The 13749-nt window shown below is 41.6% G+C and overlaps 1 pseudogene; it reads left to right on the top strand.

Annotated features, from left to right (window-relative positions):
* Window positions 1–8040: 8040 nt before the first annotated feature.
* Window positions 8041–13749, top strand: part of LOC117956456 — a 107458-nt pseudogene continuing 101749 nt past the window's right edge.

Below are 13749 nucleotides of genomic sequence, written 5' to 3'. Positions count from 1 at the left end.
GAAGGTTGGCAGTATTTTTTTGTGCGTATGCACAGCTTGTGTGTTTAAGCTGCCCTTGTGCGTGCACCACTGCAAGTGTTTGCGTACTTTTTACTTGTGTGTCTATATGTGTCTGTCTGTTGAATAGGCTTCTTGTCATTGACCTAAAAACAGTGTGAGAGCCTGCCAGTGTCGCTTAAATCCTCTTTTCTTCTCCATTCCCCCGGTCTTTGTCTTCAAGTCGGTGCACACACTCGTCTGTGTGCACATGTGTGTGTTTCTGAGAGTGTGTGTGCGCACTCGCGTCAGTTGCTGTCTCTATTTAAACATCATACAGACTCACAAATGGCGTTCCTGCCAACAGAGATGAGAGCATACTGTTCATAAAGACTTACTCTCCCACTCTTTCTCTCTCCCACTCTCCTTCTTTGGTCCCTCCTTCATACTTTGAGCTACCCATGGGATATCATTAGTATGATTACCGCATGAGATAAATATGAGCATGTACTGTACATCTCCATGTGTGTGTTAAGTTTACATGTATGTGTGTGTGTGTTTTGTGTGTGTGTGTGTGTGTGTGTGTGTGTGTGTGTATGTGTGTGTTTGAACAGCATGATGGAGTTGGTTAGATGCCACATGCCCAAACCCACCCTTCGTATAATTACAAAGAAAGAGCAATTACAGAAGCTGCTTTCAAGAGTTCAAGTGTTTTTTCCTGCATCCTGCTACTCCTTCATTCTCTACTTCATCTGTGTGTGTGTGTGTGTGTGTGTGTGCTTGCGCACATGTGCTTTCAGCCTTACGAAAGGTAGGAGGTGCTGGTGTTTTGTCTGCCTCATGAAGGCAGATTGATGTTGCATCACCAAATCTCCGCTTTAAGGGTGAGGGTTAGGCATAATTATGACTATAGCTTTCATGTTTTCTCTCGCCTCGGTTAGTCTTCGCTGCCACTGCTGGCATTTCGCTCTGTATCAAAGGAGACTTTGGTCCTCTGGGGCTGACGACCCACCCACACATGACATAGAGTAAAACACACACACACACACACACACACACACACACACACACACACACACACACACACACACACACATACGCATACACAGTCATTAGGATTGAATGCATCAGGTTTATGTTGTGTGTGTGTGCACAAGTTTAAAATCACATTACATACACACAGGATACATTATTGTATGTGACAAGAATGGTGTGCATCTTACAAACCGTGTATCCTCTTCATATTTCATATAACTTGTAATGAAATGGTTAAATTGATTGTTTGCTCAGGGCGCGCCATGATGTGCCTTTTAAAAATGTTCATTCTCAATATGCAGGTTACAATAATAACGGTGGCAAAAATTCATAGTCATTTTTAAAACAATAGGTCCTTTATTTCAGGCGGCTTTTCATTTCTAGCCAACAACCGCCGGTTTACAAATCCAAAGCTTGACAGATCTGCCGTGCCTAGTTACGGTTGCTAAGCTATGATGGAACAGCTGCTGGTCAGGGGACGGGTTTAGGAAATGGTCAGTTATATATGTTTGGTTTTTCTGAAGTTTGACATTTTGGATTTGACCAAACAACATAACTGTGCAGCCTTGCTTAGATAAACAAACAAAAACAACAATAACAACAACACATTGCACTCAAATGAGGTTGACATTCCTAACAGCTGCATAGTGACAGAGGTCATGAGTAACCCAACAATGCCTGAAAGGCTTTCTTCTCACCTTCATCTACTCTTCAGTGCTGTCAGTCATCTTAAACCATCCACCTGTCAGTTTCTTTTTCGCTTGACTGTCTGACTCGCTCTGCCTGTCAGTCTGTTTCTTGGTCTCTCTCTCTTTCTTGGCAGGACTATTCTTACTGCAGTCTTGTGATCGTGTGAATGTGTATGTCTGCATGTTGACCATATAAAGAGAAAATACACAGTGTGATCATGATGTGCCTTTAAAGTCACACTCCCTCTGTGGGTGGATCCCAAGTCTCTTATTTGATATTTCCTCTCTTCTCGCTTGATCTGCAAGTTGTTCTGATCCGCCTTCGTGAAGGCTGTCTGAAAGCTCTCATTCCTTCCCTGAAAATTGAGTAGAAATCCCTGAGGAGCTATGAGCGAGGATCCACGAGCGCACCCTTCCGTGATGCCCTGAAGCTGAAAGCTGTTGCTAACTCCACCCATACAGCTAACAATTCCACGTGAATCCTTGCGTCTCTCCCATGCTTCCTGGATGGGACGCAAAAGATGTGAGGAAGCTTAGCAAGTGAAGGAAACATGGATGCAATTTAAGGACCTGGGACGTACCTTGTGTGTGTTGTGATCTCTGTCCCTTATTTTTGTTGTTTAGGTAATTCACGTTTCTAGGGAACGGGCTGTGAGAGCAGTATGGAGGCAATGCCATCACCAGGAGTGATTCTAGCATCAGTAATTTCATTAGCCAATAATGTCTGAGCTAGCTACTGAACAACAACCTCAGTTTATGTTCTAAACACTTTTAGCACTCTGATGGAACTAAACCTGACACACAGTAATATTGACCAATTTGACACAATGTTCTAACATTCAAAAATTTCAGTTGCTTCTGTTTAAATTTGGTTTCTAATCTACGGCATGAAACAACCAACTTCTTCTCTGGGGACCACCAACGTTAAACTTCGTAACCATACTCCTGCTCTCCTTCTGACAGATTAGATAGAGACTCAGCCAAAGGCACAACCACCTCAGATTGGCAAACACTACGTTTCTGTTCTGGGGATTGAGCCCCCCTAAACTGGGTCAAAAATTAACAATGACAACACACTGTTTTTTTCGAGAACAGCCCCTTTTTAAAGGCCATGTAGCCTATAAAGTAATGATATAAATTCTAAGTGCAAGTGAAAATACTATGTTTTAACATGGCCTACATGTTCATATACAAAGGACTATAGAGGATTGCAAATGCAGATTTTGCCGTACTGATCACACAGGACTATGTACGAACTTAATGACAACATACAGTAAATAATTATGTCACAGTCATATGTTCTTTTTGTAAAACAAAACCAAAATATCCACATGACAATACACGCTACATTGCAACACAAAGGCAATGTGAAATTTCATGTTCCACTGTAGTAGTATATACATAATGTCTTGTTTGCATTTATGTGCATGAATAATACACATGAGCACATGCAGCTACTATTTGTGTAAGTCCACGCGTGTTGGTACAAAGAAGTTACACACAGTACATGTATAATACATTCAGGATGCACATTGTATTCCCCTTATCGCTTCATGTCTGCACTGTGTTAGATTGGCATGAACACATATTGTTTATTTGTACATTCATGTGATGTCCATGTGTGGATGTTTTTGTTGGATTCTTACATTTGACTGTTGTAGTCCCGTTTGTCAGTCTATGACAACTTCCACTCATAATTAATCAGATCAATTGTGTAGCGCCTCCAGTGTTACAAATGGTACATTAAGTCAATTAAAGAAATTGTCATTAAGTTCATGTTTAATTATGGATGACACACACGCACACACACACGTTTATTGAATGTAAACAAAAAGCTGCTTGTTTGCTTCTCTATCGTCATTGTGTTAAACCGGCCAATAGCGCATCAGGTGGATAAGCCGGTTGTGATTGGTTCCCGCAGATTTGTAACAGAAGCAGGAAGCAGGATAAATAATAATACTAGGGTTTACCTAGTCTAATACTTAACACGTTGTTACGTTCTCTAACGCTGCTCTGGCCTCTGGTTGGAAGAGAACCATTTTGTTTTTGTGTTTCAGGCCTAACACCCCTGAGGGCCTGATTGTCCACAGGCGTTTTCAATCCAGTTATCAGAGAGGCTGCATAAAAGCTCCCAGGTCCAAGACACCGGCCTTTCCTCTTGCCACAACTTCCTGTTATGCTGAGAGTAGTTGGTGTACTACTCTCTGCTGGGTCATATACTTTGGGAATTGATTGACTTGTTGTTATCTGAAGCTGGTAAGTGTTCTCTGCCATTTGTGTGGACCCACTTTTTCTCCTGTTTTGGGGACAGTCAGGGAGATTAGCATTGTGTATTTTGGTTTGATGCTGTAGCTCAGTAGCCATTTTCTTTTCAGGTAGTATGGGTTTTTCTTTGTTGTTTTGGCCTTGGAGACCTTGACGTTTTTACAGCTTCTATTTTTGGGTGGGTTACTGTTTAATTCCCATTCTTGTTTCTTATCCATATATATTTATAGATACTATATATATGCATCTAATTTATGTAATAAAACATACTTGTTACGGTACTTTGACTTGTAAGTCTCTTTTTTGTTAGTTTGAGTTGTTGATTTCTGTCACGTCCTCTTCCCCTAGACAGAAAACGTAATGGTCGTAACATAAGTGGGGGCTCGTCCGGGATATGGCTCTCTTTGATTTAAGGAGGTTTGTGGACAGTCCTACTTTGGGCCAGATCGATGTTTAATTTATTAATAAATGTATTATTTATTCAAAAGTCATAGTTAGAAAGTCATAGGAATTTTGCACAATGAATGCATTTTACTTTTGGGACTTTGAGTTTATTTTGATGCTGATAGTTATGTACTTTTACATAAGTTTTACTTTAAATTTTGAACCTGTATCGTGTATTAGACTATTTCTACCACTACCACTACTTCTACTTTTCCTTAAGTTGAAGACCTGAAATACTTCTTCCACCACTTACGACCTTTGAGCCTAAAACTTTGGTTGATAAGATGCTTACAAGAAAGCTCCACCATAGAACATTTTAACAGCATTTGTCAAAGTATTTATAATTGCTAGGTAGAGCTTTTGCGGTTTCTAGTTTCCACAGAAAACTGGTCAAAGGTGGTTTAATATCTTGATGTGATGGGACATCATTACCACTGTCTTACTAGCTTTTTGCAGACCTTTCAACCCCGTAATACAGGCTTCCTCAGTGGATGGAGTTTGCCCGGTTGGTATACGATTGGATAAGGTGCTTGAATGTTTTTGTTATTTAAAGAAAATGTCACAATGATACCAAAGCAGCTTTAAGTTAATAAAATATCTTCCTACATGTTCCAAATGTAGGAAATTCCCTTACAGTGAAAGTTGTAGTTGTCAGCAGTAGTATCAGTGATGTATTGACACTGCAAGTTTCAGCTTGACAGTCCGCACAGGCGAGGAATGTTTGGCTTTAATTTGATTGTTGCCGGTCGTTTTACATTGATTATTGCTGAAAACAGAGGCCATATGACTTGATTGCCTTTTAGCAGTTGGTATAATGAATCATTACACCTCTATTTAACACACATTGATCACAAGTACTGAGATGCACTAGCCATCACATATTATTAGAGTAGAAGAGTACCCCATAATGTATTTCATTTATTTTGTATTTTTCACTGCATGAGGACTGAACTTGGACGATAGTCCCTGAGTCCCCTGATTTGACATATGTTTAGTTAACTGATCAATTATGCTGTCTTTATTTTGCATTACTCAACTTCAAAGTCTAAATGCGGTTTTAATGCCTTTTCAAATCGGCAAGGAAGCAAATTATGATGGAGAAATGCTTTAGCCTTTAATTAGGTATTATTTTGTTGGTCTAAAAGTAGCCGGATTAAAAAATATTGAGTCAGAAATACTGGAATCGGCTTAGAAATTACTCACCATGTGAATGTCTGGAATTATAGAAACCCCCTTCAGGTTAATTAAAGTAAACTAAAGATTTCAGTTTGTACTACAGGTCCCAGAGTTGTGTTGGCAGCTACTTTGTCGGCTATGCAACAGAACAGCAACTGTTACTGTTCCCGGTGCCGCCAAACAAACTCATGTTTTAATAAAGAAGTCAGACACTAATTGGCATTTTTCCATCTTGTCATGAGTAACAGTGATCTGATTTCATGCTGCAAAGTTTCCCACACAGCAGGGCACAGTAACAGGAGTTGGCGAGGAACTGCAGGTTGTGGCTTGTCGCCTGCAGCTCATCATCTAACAGCTCACTGTTGCTGCGCCGTCTATCTCCCTGGAATATTTAAAACGGATCCGCTGTCAAACAGTGCTGAAAATTAGTGTTGCTTTGTAGGCGCATTTTGGATCAACGATTGTGGTTGGTACATTGATGAATTCATTGCATTTCAATTGACTGCTTTTTTATTGACACTATAAAAGTCACTCCCCTGCTAAGCAGCTACAGTGGGAAATGTTGGGTTTAGCAGTAACTTCATACAGCTCTGATACAACAAAGATTAGTTATCTTACTCCTCCTGTACTATACTACAGGCCTGACTACTGTACAGTGAAATTACATACAACATACAAACCATTTTTTTGCAGTACTTCTACTTTTGATATTTGAGTTTTGAAATGCAGGACTTTTATGTAAGTCCTGCATTTTTATGTTCTGTATATGTCGCTGGAAAAATGCTGACCATGAATATTATCAACAATGGGGTTTGGTTCAAAGAAAATGAAAAACCATCCTCACTGTCCTCTGGCTGTTTTGACCCAGTGCTACCTGTAACAGCCCCATGCATAATAGAAAACGGTCTGTCTTCTCATCGACCTTTTTCATTCCATTAATAACTAGTGGATGCTTCATTGTGCATTCAGCCCCTGTGGAGAAATTATCCAATAGGTCAGCAATCAGGTCAAAGGGCAGCAGATCTAAATTATATATGTCAATCATGGACACTTCAGCACAGTCCAGTTTTAAAGAAGGTTAAGCCTTTTAGGCCTAATTTATATAGCAGAGCTGAAGACATGAAAGGAGAGAGAGAGAGGGGGAATGACATGTACCAAAGCGCTGCAGGGTGGAGTTGAACCTGCAACTGCTTTCGTCAACGTGTAAACCTCTACATATGGGTACCTGCTCTACCCGGTGAGCTGCCCAGGCACCCAGCACAGTCTTTTCTATTCTATCAGCTCATATCATGTTCTCTCCACATGTGAACAGAGACAGACCAGAGGAGAGATTTCTGTGAATGTAAGTCTGTTATGTTTCTTCCTCTTTTCTCTCCCTGACCTCCTCTGCCTCTCATCCGCCTAATTCCTAATTACTCAATCAGGCATTATGAGGGTCACAAAGCTGCGGTTCACTCCAATGTCAGCCGTCACCTACAGTCATATAGCGTCGGATGACAGGACATATATAGTGTCCATATCCACTAATGTGACGTATGACGGCCAGAGAACACGCAGCCAAGCATTTATGTCATCTGTGATAAAAGTGAAGCTCACTTAAGACTTTGAAAAAGAGCCATGTTATTTTAGATGACAGTACGCATATTCATTCATTTCTCTTTCAAGGTGTGTGTGTGTGTGTGTGTGTGTGTGTGTGTGTGTGTGTGTGTGTGTGTGTGTGTGTGTGTGTGTGTGTGTGTGTGTGTGTGTGTGTGTGTGTGTGTGTGTGTGTGTGTGTGTGTGTGTGTGTGTGTGTGTGTGTGTGTGTGTGTGTGTGTGTGTGTGTGTGTGTGTTCGCTCGCTCGCTCGCTCGCTCTCTAAAGAGGCAGTTAATCTGACCATGTCTGCTGGCAGGACATCAGGTTGCCCCATAGTGCTTTTAGGCAAACAGCCAACATCAAATAACATTGGACTGTTCGTTTGGGTAGGGCTACAGTAGCTTTGCCTCCAGGAGGACTTAATGCATCCACCAGCAGCTGAGTGCAGAGAAAAACACAGAAATGTGGGTCCCCATCCCTCCAAAAACAAAAGACTATTTCTCTAATGCTATGCTGTATGACTGTTTCATCCTTCAACTGCCTGGATTTCATACATTTTCAAACTTTCCCTGTTTGGGTTTGACAGTACAGTCCTTAATTTATCAGGCTATCTCACTCTCTAAATGGGAAACCATCTAATCCAAACTGTCTGCGGCGCTTCGAGTGCCATCCAACCCTCTCTCCTCCACCGGAACAGCTGGCGGTCGCTTCAGTTCAGAGGAAGAGGCGACGGATTGAGGCTTGATTGAGGCACGTATTGAAAGAGAGCGCGAGAGAGAAACTGAATTCCAGCGAAATAATCACCGTCTGTCCCACGGTGTGCGCGCGCGCGAGAGAGAGAGTCAAAGGCAGTCAAATAGAGAGGGGGAGAGGAGGGGTGAGTAGAGCCTGACGCAGTGTGAGAGGCACAAACTGAGAAGAGAGAGACGGAGAACGAGGGAGACAGCGGCGAGGAGGCAGCATATCACATCAGGCGCAGTTTTGCATCCTAAAAATCTTAACGCCACACTGGCTGCTGCTGAGCTTTTTCTCGGTCACCGCTGGGGCGACACGTGCAAGCTGGGACCAAATCAGTGACAGACCAAGAAACCACACACATCAACACGACCAATCATACTGCCAGAGGCAACGAGCGGACCGTTTTGCTGAGGAAGACCAGCAAGGCGCTTTCTTGGCATCTGGAGCAGGTAAAGTGAGAACCGGATGCGAACATCTGTAGATTGCGCACGAAATGTTTGGCTTTATTTCCATGTGCCTGTCTTGTGATGGCTGGGCTCGCAGTGCGTAGGGAACTTTAAAATACGCCAACAGCTCTGGCATTCCAACGTTTCTGAAATCAAAGACTCTAAATCCATCTCTGTGTGATTTGTGTATTTGGTTGTGTGTGTATTTTTGTGTGTGTGTGTGTGTGTGTGCAGTCTTGATAAATGATGTGAATTTGCTTGTTGGTTATTCCCAGCCAGCCTTGTTTGTCTTATCTCCACGCCGTTGTGTCCAGCGATGATGCAGGTGCAGATACACAGATCCAGATTAACATTATCCGCTCTTGCGCTGCCTGAACGTCCCGTTCTCCAGTCCTATGAGACCTCTAGCTGTTCAACTTTGATCCGAGCATGTTCAACATTCATAGATATGAATGAAATGTGTCATATTTTGCGCACATTCAGGTTGGTCACTTGATATTTATATAGTTTTTGTCCCGGGACGGGCTACAGTGCCAGAGTAAGTGACCGGCCCGGATAGCGCTCATCCCCGCACCGCAGTCCGGCGGGCTGAGTGTTCAGCACCCTGGACAGCGGCTCCACGCGCTGTGGGCTGCAGGCAGTGTGACATCCAGCCCAATGAGGTCTTTTTTTTTCGCTCTCTGAGATATCTTTGTTAATGTTAATGATTAATCTATGTTCTTGTCAGCATATTTCTTATTTTAGATGTGAGAAATCTGTGGTAGGAAACACTTTGATACCCCTAGGAAGATTTCAGTGAAACTGTGCACAGGTTTGAGTTTTTCCACGTTAGTCTCAACATTCAGATCCAAATCCACACACTGCAGAGCATCCCAACACAAGTACTTGAGCATGCAAGAGACTGACCACAGTCAGACAGTGGACACATTAAAGGGGTAATCCAGTGATTTAGCGGGGCAGTTTCAAAGAGCTCTGGGATTTACAATAGAGAGATTAAAAAAATTAAATGAAATGAGTCAGCAGAGACTAGGGCTGGGCGATATGGACACAATCCCATATCCTCAAAATGGTAATTTCATATCTTGATAACAGTATCTCAATATAGCATGTATTCTTTTAATTCATTACAAAATATTCAGCATGAGTTAACCACATGGCAAAGCCTTTTGTATACTCCTGTTTGCATTAAATACTTGACAAAAGAGAATTACAAAGAGTATTTTCTTATTTTATTAAGAACTTTAGTGAAAAATGAACAAGACATTCAAGGCTCAGAACATAAAGCGTCTCCCAAATGACTTAAATATTGCCAGAACGTGGCTCACCAGCTGTGTGCAAAAGAAACATTTTAAATATTTTAAGGTATATTTGACGATATCAATCTTCATATTGCCCAGTCCTAGCAGATCTTGACTTGTAGTCCCTAGCACTGACGTCAACGTTTTTCTGCAATACAAATGAAAAGCATCTTTCATTAGCCATCATCAGGATTATGTTTTTCAAACGTTGGACATTTTCCCCAGAGCCACAGAAGACACTATGAAACAGTTTTTTTTCACATCCTGTGTTATAATCCTCCCAACGAGTAAACTGAACTTAATGTGTAATATCGGCAGAGAGATTCTTTGATAGAAAAACCTGAATAAAGGAGTGGAGACACTTAACAAACCAATATGCCTCCAAACTGGGCATTAGGGGACACTGAATGGTTTAATGAGCATGGAAATGATGTAAACCAGATGCTTCCAAACCCAATTGCGAGTGACATGTTAGATAGCGCAATCAACCCCATCATCACAACATCCAAATGAGGGAATGTCCGTTGTAAAAAATGGTGGTCGCCAATAGAGCAGAGACTTGTAACATGTGATAGTCAAACACTTCCTTAAGAAATGTTATGGTAGTTTTTCACCCGTGCGTTTATCCCCATTTGGCATAAAAAGTATAATCCAGTTAATATGAGGCTGTGCGGCAAAAGTCCACTATTGATGTGCACTAAAACACATTAGCCCACTGAGTGCATGTGTGTGACTTGAAGTCGCTCAGCCAGTTACGTTTTGGCTGCTGTGCCCTGTGCCTACTGCCTACTGCCCTACTATCTGTTGTAACAGATGCTGTTGCCACTTTGTCCCATAGGGCTTGGACTACTAACAGAGTTTTTCCACTGACTGACTCCAAATGTTAGTGCTACAGAGGGAGAGAGAGAAAGAAAAGAAAGAGTAAGATTGATAGAAAGGGAGAGATAGACAAAAACAGAAAAGCTTATATGATTCATTTTTGGGATATTATTCGCTATGGTGTGAGAAATGGTCGACTGGCTCTTTTCAGAGCCAAAGATCCTTAGTCACAGCAAAATCCTGTGAATTCATTGTTAACTATGTTAGAGGTCACTCATCTTGCTTTCATCCTGCATTAGCACTGCAGTGCTTGCTGCAGTACACTTTTCCTTGTCTTAAGAGTTTTAAGAGCAGAACAAAGTGGTCTCTTTACCCAAGCTGCTGTGCTTGATTCTGCTTCTCCTTGAGACCCAACAACTTAAGTAAAACTAAATAAAATCTCTCCACAAGCAGCTGCAGAGTGAAAGCTTTTTTATGCTGTTGCAGCAGAAATGTCTGGACTGGTGATACTCTAATGGTTACATCTGTGATAAGGCAGGTGGCAATATTAGCAGTAATGAAAAGTGACAACTTTAGTAGAGAGGAACTGCCAGAATGTCTGCAAGTACAAAATGAATAAAAAAGGATAGGTTTAACGTCTGTGCTGTATTGTCATTGCACCCGGTTGTTACTTTCACTTCACCTGAAGTTGAAAAGGTGCTTTTCTTTTCCCTGCATGTGGTTTACTGTAGACCCTAGAGTAAGATATCCATCCATGCAACAATCTAAGTACCCAGAGGCATAACTGTGGGGCAAGTTCTCCAGGAATAATAAAGAAACACTGCTGCGTAATGGAAGATACCTCCCCACTATCCCGTCCATTAGTGCATTCTTTCTCCTCTTAAACTGCCACTGCGATGGAGCAACATGAAGCATGTCGCTGTTGAAATCCCAGGCTATATATTTCAAAATCAACTCTCATCAGTTGTTATTTGTCAAAGCCATTCATATTTCAACAGGAACCAGCTTTCCATATTAAGCATGTTGGTGCACAGAGAGCGGGCAGTATCTCTTGTCATAATGTTGATCTTTGTTGAGAGGGAAGCAAATCTGCATTCAGAGTGAACATGGCACCTCCCTGCTGACTGGGTCTAAATGTGAAGACATTTTTTACTCTGCTACTGTTGAGAAAATGTCTACTGTTACATTTATTCATATTTCTGTTTTGTTATTGAAGTAGGATTGGAATACAAACACGTTGTAAACAATTCTTAGATTAGGCTACTTGAGAAAAATAGCTACACAAAACACACACACACACACACACACACACACACACACACACACACACACACACACACACACACACACACACACACTCATGCATCTTCTGTACAATTTCAGACACACCCACACTCATGTCAGTCTGTATTACACACCAAAACACACAATGACCCACAACAGCACAACCCTATGTGAACAACACTTGTATATAGGATGGTAGGAGGGATGTGTAGTGCTGTGCAGACACACACGTGCATACACAAACGCTAGAACATACTGGATGCATACACACACTTCTGAACACAGGCTACACACGCTCAAGCGAGCACATGGATTTATAATGTACCGTAATCCCTGTAGGAGGCTAGTTAGCATTTCAGGAAGATTGCACTAACACAGGGGAACTGTAATTAGGAAGTTATTGTTGCAAGTTGCAACTCTCTCTCTCTCTCTCTCTCTCTCTCTCTCTCACGCACTCTCACGCACTCTCACACACACACACACACACACACACACACACACACACACACATATGCAAACACCCATTAAGCAAGAGGGATGCACTTTACTATCCCTTACTCCTAATCTGTGTTTTTTTCATCAGTCTGTGTATCATTCTTGTACGTTATATAAAGCGGTGGGTTCTAACTAAGTACAGTTGCTTGAGTACTTTTTTGTAAGTACTTTGGATTCATTGTACTGTTTACTCCATAAACGAAATTTGACAAATACATTTACAAGTGGAAATTAATATTTTACAACCTTTATCAATGTTACATGTTAACATTTTAAATGCATCTAATGGGGCATTTGATAAATTGTGGCATTGTTTCCTTTCTTGCTTTTAGAAAACTATATTTGAGTTCCTATGTGTTGAAATGGAATAGTCTGAAAAGATTTCTTTAAGTTACAGAGCCCGAAAAGCTCGGGAAAATGTAATATATTGTTGATATGATTGGTCAATGAAGATACAAATAATTTATATCTTGCAAATAAGACTGATCAAACTTGTTGGTCAAGATGAATAAGAGAAAGACATCTTTTAGACTATCTAACCATGTGTCTGTGAGGTTTGTACCCCTTTCTGACCGCATTGAAATATAACATTAACATCTGAACAATGACAGCTCTCATTCCAGGGACAGCCCCCCTCTCAGTAGAGATCATTTCCATTACAAACTGTCAAAATAAGTGAACTGGCCCCTGAACACAGTCCAAATATAGGCATGTTGTGGGCGTAGGTTCATTCCCTCATCACACTGAATTAAATCTCTTTCTCTGTGCTGAAATGGTGCCTAAATGCTTTTGGCCCAAGTCTCTTTAAATATTGATGGTTTTCATCTGGAAATCCTAAAAACTAGAATCACTTTACGTCTCAAGTTGTAGTTTAAGAAATCCTCAGAGCTGGTTTCATTAACCCAGGCATTATGTTTTGAAACATTGAGACAACCCACCGGTGACCTCATACCTCATGTTCATCGTGTGAATGATGAATGAGCTGCTTAATGTATGCTGACGCACGTCTTGCTGATGCCAGCATGCAAGAACTAGAGCAAATCCCAACCTAAACTCTCCAGCAAGGGTCTCACACCTTCTCTTTTTCCTTTTTATCTCCACTCCCCAAACCCCTTTTCCTCTAATCTCTCACCATCTCTGCCTCCATCTTTCCGTACCGTCCACAATTCACACACCCTATTCATGCAGCCAGCGTGTGTATTGAGTCAGCTAGTTTGTATGCTGGCTGCTGCTAAACCAGGCGAAGAGGACTAGAGGTGACAGAGACAGAAAGATAGATGGAGAGAGAGGCAGGGATGCCACAGGGTGAAATGAATAGCCAGAGGAAAAAAATAACAAAAGGGTGGGAAAGATGGAGAAAGCGTTCAATGGATGGGTTTTCCATTAAGTCTCTTCGTCTCTATTCTGTTTCATTACCTCTCTGCCCACTGTTCGGCAGACAACACTCACTCTGTGGCAGAGGTGGTTTGGAGAGACTGTGGCCTGGCTTGAAAAACCCTCTGATGTT

Source organism: Etheostoma cragini, chromosome 2 (assembly GCF_013103735.1).
Source record: "Etheostoma cragini isolate CJK2018 chromosome 2, CSU_Ecrag_1.0, whole genome shotgun sequence".
NCBI classification, from domain to species: Eukaryota; Metazoa; Chordata; class Actinopteri; order Perciformes; family Percidae; genus Etheostoma; species Etheostoma cragini.
Note: the sequence above shows the minus strand (reverse complement) of the source record. Positions and strands in the feature narration are given on the sequence as shown.